This window comes from Centrocercus urophasianus, unplaced genomic scaffold, assembly GCF_019232065.1.
Source record: "Centrocercus urophasianus isolate 14NV4802_14NV808 unplaced genomic scaffold, USGS_Curo_1.0 seq_30, whole genome shotgun sequence".
In the NCBI taxonomy this organism is placed as follows: domain Eukaryota; kingdom Metazoa; phylum Chordata; class Aves; order Galliformes; family Phasianidae; genus Centrocercus; species Centrocercus urophasianus.
In genome coordinates, this window is record NW_024884867.1 from 3,719,362 (window position 1) to 3,727,426 (window position 8,065).

Sequence of the window (8,065 nt, forward strand, 5' to 3'; positions counted from 1 at the left end):
CAATCTCCTTAATGGAATCCACACAGACTTATTGGAGACCGAGTGAACAAATGTCTCTGGTGGGTCTGAAAACTCTTCTGCCTCGCTACCTTTGGAACTGAAGGCGAAGACTTGATAGTTTTACTTGTTCTTTTTTCCCTGCTCCCTCTTTGCACCTGGGTTTGCAGGAGGGATTGGCTCAGGACATGAGCCTGCAGCCTGCTCAGGTCTATAACTTGTTTGCAAATTATCGACGATGTCAAAAATCCCATCATCTTCATATGGAAAAGCCCATCAACTCGTGCCCTGCAGGTGCTTTGACCACACAAAGGAACAGCTGGATATAGAGGTTCCTACACTCCACAAACTGCAGGTTTGTCTCTTGCTGATGGGTTTGGGTTGTGGTCCAGAAAGCTGAAAACCTCCCCTGGGAAGAGAAGGATAGAGAAGAGTGTGGGTGCAAGCAGCAAGAAGTGCTGACAAAGCTTGTGCAGGGAAAGGTGAACAGAGGTGCCAGAGTCAGAAGGGCACCAAATGGAAGCTATTATACGACAGGCAGTAGGTTTTAGCTCTCAGCTTTAGGGTCAGGATGTGAATTTAAGAGACTGATCTGGGAACAAAACGTAATCTTTGCACTCTGTGCATCTGTCACACTTTTGCTGATGTTAGTGGCAAGTGATCACAACTTGCTATTTCATCTCTGGTCTCAGTGATCACTGCTGTTATCAGCATTTTCTATCCTCTGTTGAAGAGGATGAAAGAGATGCCAGTGTTCATGTGGTGAAAAATTTGGCACCTGCTTCTTTCTACATACAACGGGGATCCAGTGCATCCCTACTGCAGCATCTTGCCTTCTGCCTGCCTGGCCGTTTTCACATTGCTTCTGTCTTTCTTGTAGCCTTCCCAGTGCTGGATTGGATGCAGAGTGCCTTTCAAAGGCAGCAAATACTGATGGTTTAAAGGAGCACAACAATAGTTCACAAACCTTTTCCTTAAAATGTGAAGAGGATTTTTAGAACGCAGATATGTCATTCTGAGCTCCAGTCCATTCCTGATTCCTTTAAAACCCATTCTTGTTGTGCTTCTTCACAGAGCCTTGACCAAATTTCAGTCGTGGGGGAAAATGAGGGTCTTGCTGCATTTGGCAAAATCGACCGTTGTTGGATTGCTTCTTAACTGTTCGTGTTTCTTTGCATGCCTGATTTGCACCTCTCAGGTGGACCTTCTGTAAGCATCAGCTCTGAGCAGATGGAGACAGCCCTCGTGCCCTGTGACCCAGGGTGGGAGCAATCAGCTGCAGGCCTGGGTAAGTCTCCTGAAGGAATGCATTTAAAGATGCTGGAATTCAGGTGATGTGTGGAAACATCTTTGCAGTAACAGTTCAGAGAGGAAGCAACCCTTAAGCTTATGCATGGGACTGTCTTGTATTCCAGTTCCAGTTCACTTAGAGAGCCTTGACTCCACAAATGGGAGCGGTCCATGCCCAGCTTCAGGAAACTGGCATGTCTAGTAGTTAACCTACCCCCTGCTGAGGACAGGTTTAGCCAGGGGATCCCCCTTTTCAGCAGAGCAGTATGTCTGACTGATTTACTACAGCTTTACTCAGATCAGTGCACTGTATGAAGTGAGGACAAGCCAGGCTTCGCTGACCCATCACACTGCTGAACAACCTGTAGCTTTTGTCTCCAAGGCTGTGATGGAACCAGAAACCCACTTCAACTCTGCCATCCTGCAGCCCAGAGAAGCAGCAAGCAGTGTTGATGCCTGCCTCCAGCTGAATAACTTTGCCCTGTGCTCTTACAGGTCCTTTACCTTCCCAGGTGGACATGTAACCATGTGGCAGGTCCCTTCTAGCACCACAGCCTCCATGTGGATCCCAGTAACAGAAGGTCAGTATTGCCCTGAAGGGTTTTCAATCACCCTTCAGGTGCTATCTGCTCCCCTTGCCACTTGACAGGCTCCTGGCTTTTAAAACCTCTAGGTTCATAAGGCAAATGCTAACTGAGCAGAGGCTGGATGCATAGTGCTCGTCTTCAACACTTTCTCACTTCTGCTTTCTCTCTCCTTCCTATCCACTCTTGTTCAGCTTTCTCACCATATTTTTTCTTATTTCTTTTCTTTAGAATAGCCTTGATGGGACGTATAACACCTCCTTTTGCTGTAGGCCTACAGACTGCTGTAGCTGCTGTTCAGGCAGCCCCTGGTGTATGTGCAGCAGGGAGAGGAAGACTAGCTTGGTCAGTGGTTGAAGTCATATTGTCTGTAATTGCGTTTAATAGTAACATTTATTTCAGCAGGTGTCACAGCTCCCTTGAGCAGAGTCCCTCAGGGTGGTTATATTGAGGCCAGTTCAGGAAGAATCATTCAGCAGCCAGATTTAGAGGCTGAAAGCTTTGTCCTTAGAGAAGGACAGCTAGGACCCTGGAAGCTATTCCTCCCACAGGTAAAAGAAGTGGAAAGCGCAGGGCTTCTCAAAAGCACTGTCCTGATTTCCCTGTTGAAGAGAGCTGCAGAAAGTGTGGTAATGCATCTCGTTCCAGGGCCTGGCTTTCTGCTTGTCCTCATCAGATTTTGCAGATATTTTTATCTGTACACTGAAAATGGGACATACTGTATAAGCATATGTGTGTTTTACAGTGTGGTTGGTACAAAGGAGATTCAGGGCCAGCATCATCAGAGAAGATATGTACCCCTCTCTACAGCAGGTCTGGCTTCTAAGCTACTTGCCTGGTTTTCTTTTTGACTGGAAATTGTAACTTACACAGATCTTAGTGAGAGCTGACCCTGCACACTAGGTTGGTAGGGCCTGTACTTAATCTAAAACAGTCTGTGTTTGGGATTGGCAGTTTTGAACTGTGGCTGAGGGTGATGAAAGATGAGTAAGGAATTGCTGGCAATATTTTGGCTAGATTTAAAATTGCATGTTCTGCTTCTAGAGTTGAGCTCATGTTTATTTTTAAAATAGGTTCCAACACTAGAAGAAATCTATGGTGAATGTGTCCCTGTTGGGTATGTCAGCTGTGCCAGGAATCCACACACCCTTTATCGTGTTCCTGGCAGGGACATGACCTGCTGCTTCTAGTGAGGATACGGCTATTTGGACTCCTGGTAATGCCTGTTTAGCCTGGTCCATGTGCCCCTGAACTCCCCATAATACAATGAATGCTACTGAACATCAGTCTCTTCAGAAGTGATTGAGCCTTAGGTTGCAATTTCATCCAGGCCTTTCTGCAGTCTCTCTCTAGAGAGCCAGGAGACCTTGGGTGGGAAGCCTTGGGTGAGGCCTCTGCTCAGTGATGGGCAGTGAGCAAGAATCACCTTTGTTAGCAGGCAGGGCCCTGTTAGAAGTATGGTGTCACCCCAATTATCTTGAGCAATCATGATGAGATGAGCATATCTCATCTGGGGACTTAGGAAGGAAGAAGTCAGGAATCAGCTTAAACTGAGGTAGATGAGTGTTGTTACCCTAGAAAGACAGGGCAGAGAAACTATCCCTGCTCTGCACATAAAAGTAAAACACAGAGAAGGAAATGTTTATCCAAGGTCACCCACCTGGAGTAGACATCTAATATCACTGTTACTGCCTTGCCAGTGCCTCTCTGTCTGCTTCCTAAGTGCAGGGGTAGAGCTAGAAGTCAGCCAAAGGAACCTTAATCAGCTCGTCTCATTTTAGAAGTGCTCACCTGGAAAGGACTTGGCCTGAAAGCTTATTAGACCAATTTCAGTTTATTTCTTTTATGGTCTTTTTACAGTCAGTCCTACGCGCTTGGGCTGCATCCAAACCTTTTATGCTCTACAGGGCTGTGAGGTGGGAGTGTGAGAGGGAGCTGGGCTGAGAGCTGACTGTCTCCATCTGCTCCTGCTGCTTGATGGAGTTTGATCCAGCTACTGGACTGGAAGTCCCTGTGGGACAGCCAGCCTGCCTTCACAGAGAGTGCTGGTGTATCTCCTTCACTCTTCTGGTTTGGACAGGTGGAATGTAGCCCAGCTAATGCTTCATGCAGAATATAGCTCTCCTGTGCCTCACATTTCAAGCAGAAAAGCACACTGAACTCCGTGGAGTAAGACAAATTGCATTTATGATCCAGCATATTGATTTAGAAAATACTGGTGCCAGCATGTTGATTGCAGCTTACCGCTTCTTCCTGTGCTTCTGGGATGTCAGCTCAGAGCACAGGAATCCTGCCATTAGGCCCTTCCCTCCGACAGCCCTGTGCCCATGATACTGGCAGGCAGCAAGTCTCAAATCTGCTAAAGCAGGCTACTTTTTAGCACTTTTTTGGTATAATTAAGCTATAGGACTTGTTGCTGAGGGTACTGTGCATGTTAAAATGTAAGCAAGCAATAAAAAAGAATGAGACAAATTGATGAGGGTAGGGGCTGAGTCCATTTGTCACTAGTAAATGTAATTGCAGCATGATGAAAATGAGCAAAATGAATGCAGCCTCCAGCAGAGCAGTCCCAAGGCTGACTGCTGAAACTTGGAAGCTTGGCAGAAACTTCTGTTATCTGACACTTTTGGTCTGGTCTGTACAGCTGTGGTATGGGCAGCATTGTTGGAGTACGGATATCTTTGGTGATGAATGGAGAGAGCACCCCATCATGGAGTACCTTGTGTCTCCTACTTGGCCTGGTGCCTGTGTGCTGTGACCTCTTTCCAGGCTGGATGGGGAAGCCACGTCCCCAGACTTTGACAGCCTTGAAAGGCTGTAGTGGAATTGCAGCTAATGTTGTGGCTGTGTTTAAAGCTACTTTTGTGTGTTTTGACTATGAAGATCTCTGTTTTCAAAATATCTTCCAAGAGAGAGACATTTGTCAGACATCTCTTTGTTTATGGAGAGTGTTCTGGGGGCATAAGGCAAGTTGCAAATGGAGATGTAGTCCTACGTACTGCTCCTGGTTAGGCTAGTCCTCCCTGTGCAGAATATGTTTTTTCAGCCTTTAACAATTTGAATAAATGACAGAAGTTTGTAGTCAACAGAATTCTCAGCAGCCCCTTGTCCTGCTGCAAGACTACAATAAATGGCATAAATACAAATGCATTTGTACATCATTACATTTTCTTCCAGTTCCAGACAGACTGTGGTTGGCAGTCCTCAGTGCCCACCTGTTTCTTCAACCCTGCATAGAAGAAAGCCAAGCCCTGGGACAGAGCCAGGTAAGAGAACACACCTAATGTTCCTAGAAGGCAGCTCAGACACACACGTCATCCAGCTGTAGCACTCTCACAGGAGATGTGAAATCTCACGTTGTGTGTTGTGTGACTCATATAAAATCTAGGCATATCTTTGGCACCCAGCTCACTGCATTCTCACGGTAGCATCGAGCAGATGCTAGGACAGTTTTTTGTTGGTTTTGATACTTGGATTGCTTATCAGATCCTGATTTTACTAAAAATATCATAGGAACAATGGCCTGTGTAGATCCAAAGTACCATTTACATTTTGAGCAGCAGAGGATTCACCTTGCACCGTGCAAAGAAGATGACAGTAAGGTGGCTGCTTGACGGCCCTCCCCTTCTGAAAGGTTCTGCAGGATTTAACTCAGCTCTCTGAAACCTGTTCAGATCTTTCACGTCATTTTCATTTCCAAACTTGGTGTTGCTGAGGAGATTTTGCAGCGTTCTGAGATGGCCGAGAGAACTTTACAGAATAGTGGTATTAGGAAATGTGGTATACATGGTATACAGAATAGTGGTATAGGAAATGATAAAAGAATTGACTTCCCTTCCATGATCTGAACTCAGTCTATATGCTTTCTTTTGCTTTTAAGGAGGTAGAGAATTAAACTCGGAAATTTACTGCTTTCAAGGGGATGGGAGCACATCCGTGAATGAAATGTTATTTAAAAATAGGACCTAAGAAGGCCCTATCTAAACTGTAGAGTGAGCTGTTTGTCAAGTTTATTTTCTGGCTTCAAGTGTATTTTTTTGCTTCAACCAATGAGTTAGCATGCATTTCCATTTCTCTTGCAATGTAAGCTGCCAGAGAAAACCTTTTTGAAAGAGATTTTTGAAAAGCAGGAGACTTGTATCTGCTGGCCTCATTATGGGAAGTGGCTGCATTTCTGAGGGCAGTAACAGAACCTCTTTAGAGCCTTTGAAAGCATCAATATAAAGATCTGTATCTTGGAAAGTGGCCTTTTTACTGGCCATTATGGGAGCCAGATGAGAAGGAAAGCTTTGGGCATTAATAATGAATGAGCCTTTTCTAAGATTTCCCGAGTATGCAGTCTCTGTAGCCAGAGTTTTCCTCTTGCTATTTTGGATTTTTGCACTGATTTTACAGAAACATGACACTCAGTGCAATATGGGCTGGGGAACAAGATACCATGGGATGTCTGCAGATGTTAAAAGGAGACACCTCCAAGTCTTTGTAATAATCAGCCAGTTTGGGAATTCAGAAGAGCAGCTTTTGCATATATTTTTTTTAAATGTGTGCTGTAAGAAAATGAAGAGCCTGAATGGGTAAATGATTTTACAGCGTTTGATTGGCTTCCTGGGTGCCCTGTGTCTGTAGGATAAACTTCCCCTAGACTTGCTGTGGGGTTATGCAGATGTTTATTTCCTGTGTCTGAACCACAGAGGTGCAGATGTAGGCACCCCGTAGCACACACAACTTTCAGTTTGTTCTTTGTAGGTCATGTGAAAGTAGAACAAAAACCAGCTAACTCATTTTGGAAATGTTTCTTTCCCTTCCTGAACAGAGCTCCCTCGTCCAAGTGATCGTTCCCATCTTCATTAACTACTTTATGCTGGTTTTACCCTCCACTGTTAACTTATTTTTATACTGAGCTGGTGCCTTGGGCAAAAAGAAGGGGATTGCTCTTCTCTGAATTAAGAACTGCACACAGATTGCGCTTGCCATTTTTACCCCCACACCTTGTACAGGTGAATTACTCTACCTGAACTCAGAGGGGAACAAAGACTTCATCCCTTCACACACACTGACATTCCCTCCCATCCCGCAGTCCTGTGCCTCTGTACATCTGCCCAAAGCTCTTCATCAGTGAGAAACTGCACTTAAGATCCTATGTAGTGGAGCTTTGATTCCCTCCTGTCTTTCAGGTCCTGGAGGGGCTGGCTGGTGACCCATGGAGCAGTGATATGTTCCAGCAGCATGGCTGTGCTCTGAATACTGAGCAGGGACGAATGTGCCCCTCCTGCAGAGTGGGACTGCACCTCTCCAGCAGAAACCTCATTCTTTCTTGGTTTTCTTAATACTTTAAATGAATGAGGAGTTTGATATGGAGATGAGGATCAGAAAGATTGGGGCAGAAGGATGAGGGCCTTTTCAAACAGTAAAGCTTACTAAAATGGGCTTTATAGGTAAGAATTTTGCGAAGGATGTAAGAAAGGGAAGGTAGATTGTGGATTGTACGTTTCACTGGAGCAGTCTGAAGCTCTTCTGAAGATGTCAAAAATACCAAGTTACTGACTCAGTGGCAGTGCCTGGTCAGGTCTCAGTCCATTGTATCGTGAAGGCAGGTGAAACCCAACTGAAAAGGAGGAAAACCTGTTATTTGCACATGGCCTTTCGAAGCCCACACCTGGGCACATGAGGCTGTGTCCCTGGTGCACCCAGTGCTCATTCCCTGGCTCTCCCTTGGGATGCCGTTTTCCCGTTGGCTGCTTTGTGCTCGCAGCCCGCCGACCGAAGGGCCGTGTGTGCCTTCCTTCACACAGTCTCCTTTAACAGTGGGGCGCTGGGTGAACCGGGGCTGCTACGCAGGGAGGGAAAAGCGGGACGCGCTGTCCGTGAGCCGCTCCGCACCCTTTAGCCGCTCTCTCTCCCGTCTCCAACGGGTCTTTCTGCCCTGAGCCGCCCTGCAGGACCGCTACACAGAGGCGGTTCTCCCGCCGTCCAGCGCCATGGCGGCCGCGAGCCGCCTTCCTATTGGCCGTCCGACCCGCAGCGCTGGTAGCAACAGCGACAAATATATCTCCCCGCCTCCTGATTGGCTGCCGCCTCCCGCCGAGCCGTGGCAACAGCGGGGTGGGCGGGCGGGCGCGCGGCGACCGTTGGCGGCTGGGGCGGCGGAGGGTGTGTGGGCAGTTGTGCCGTCCGTGCTGTTTGAACCCCGTTGG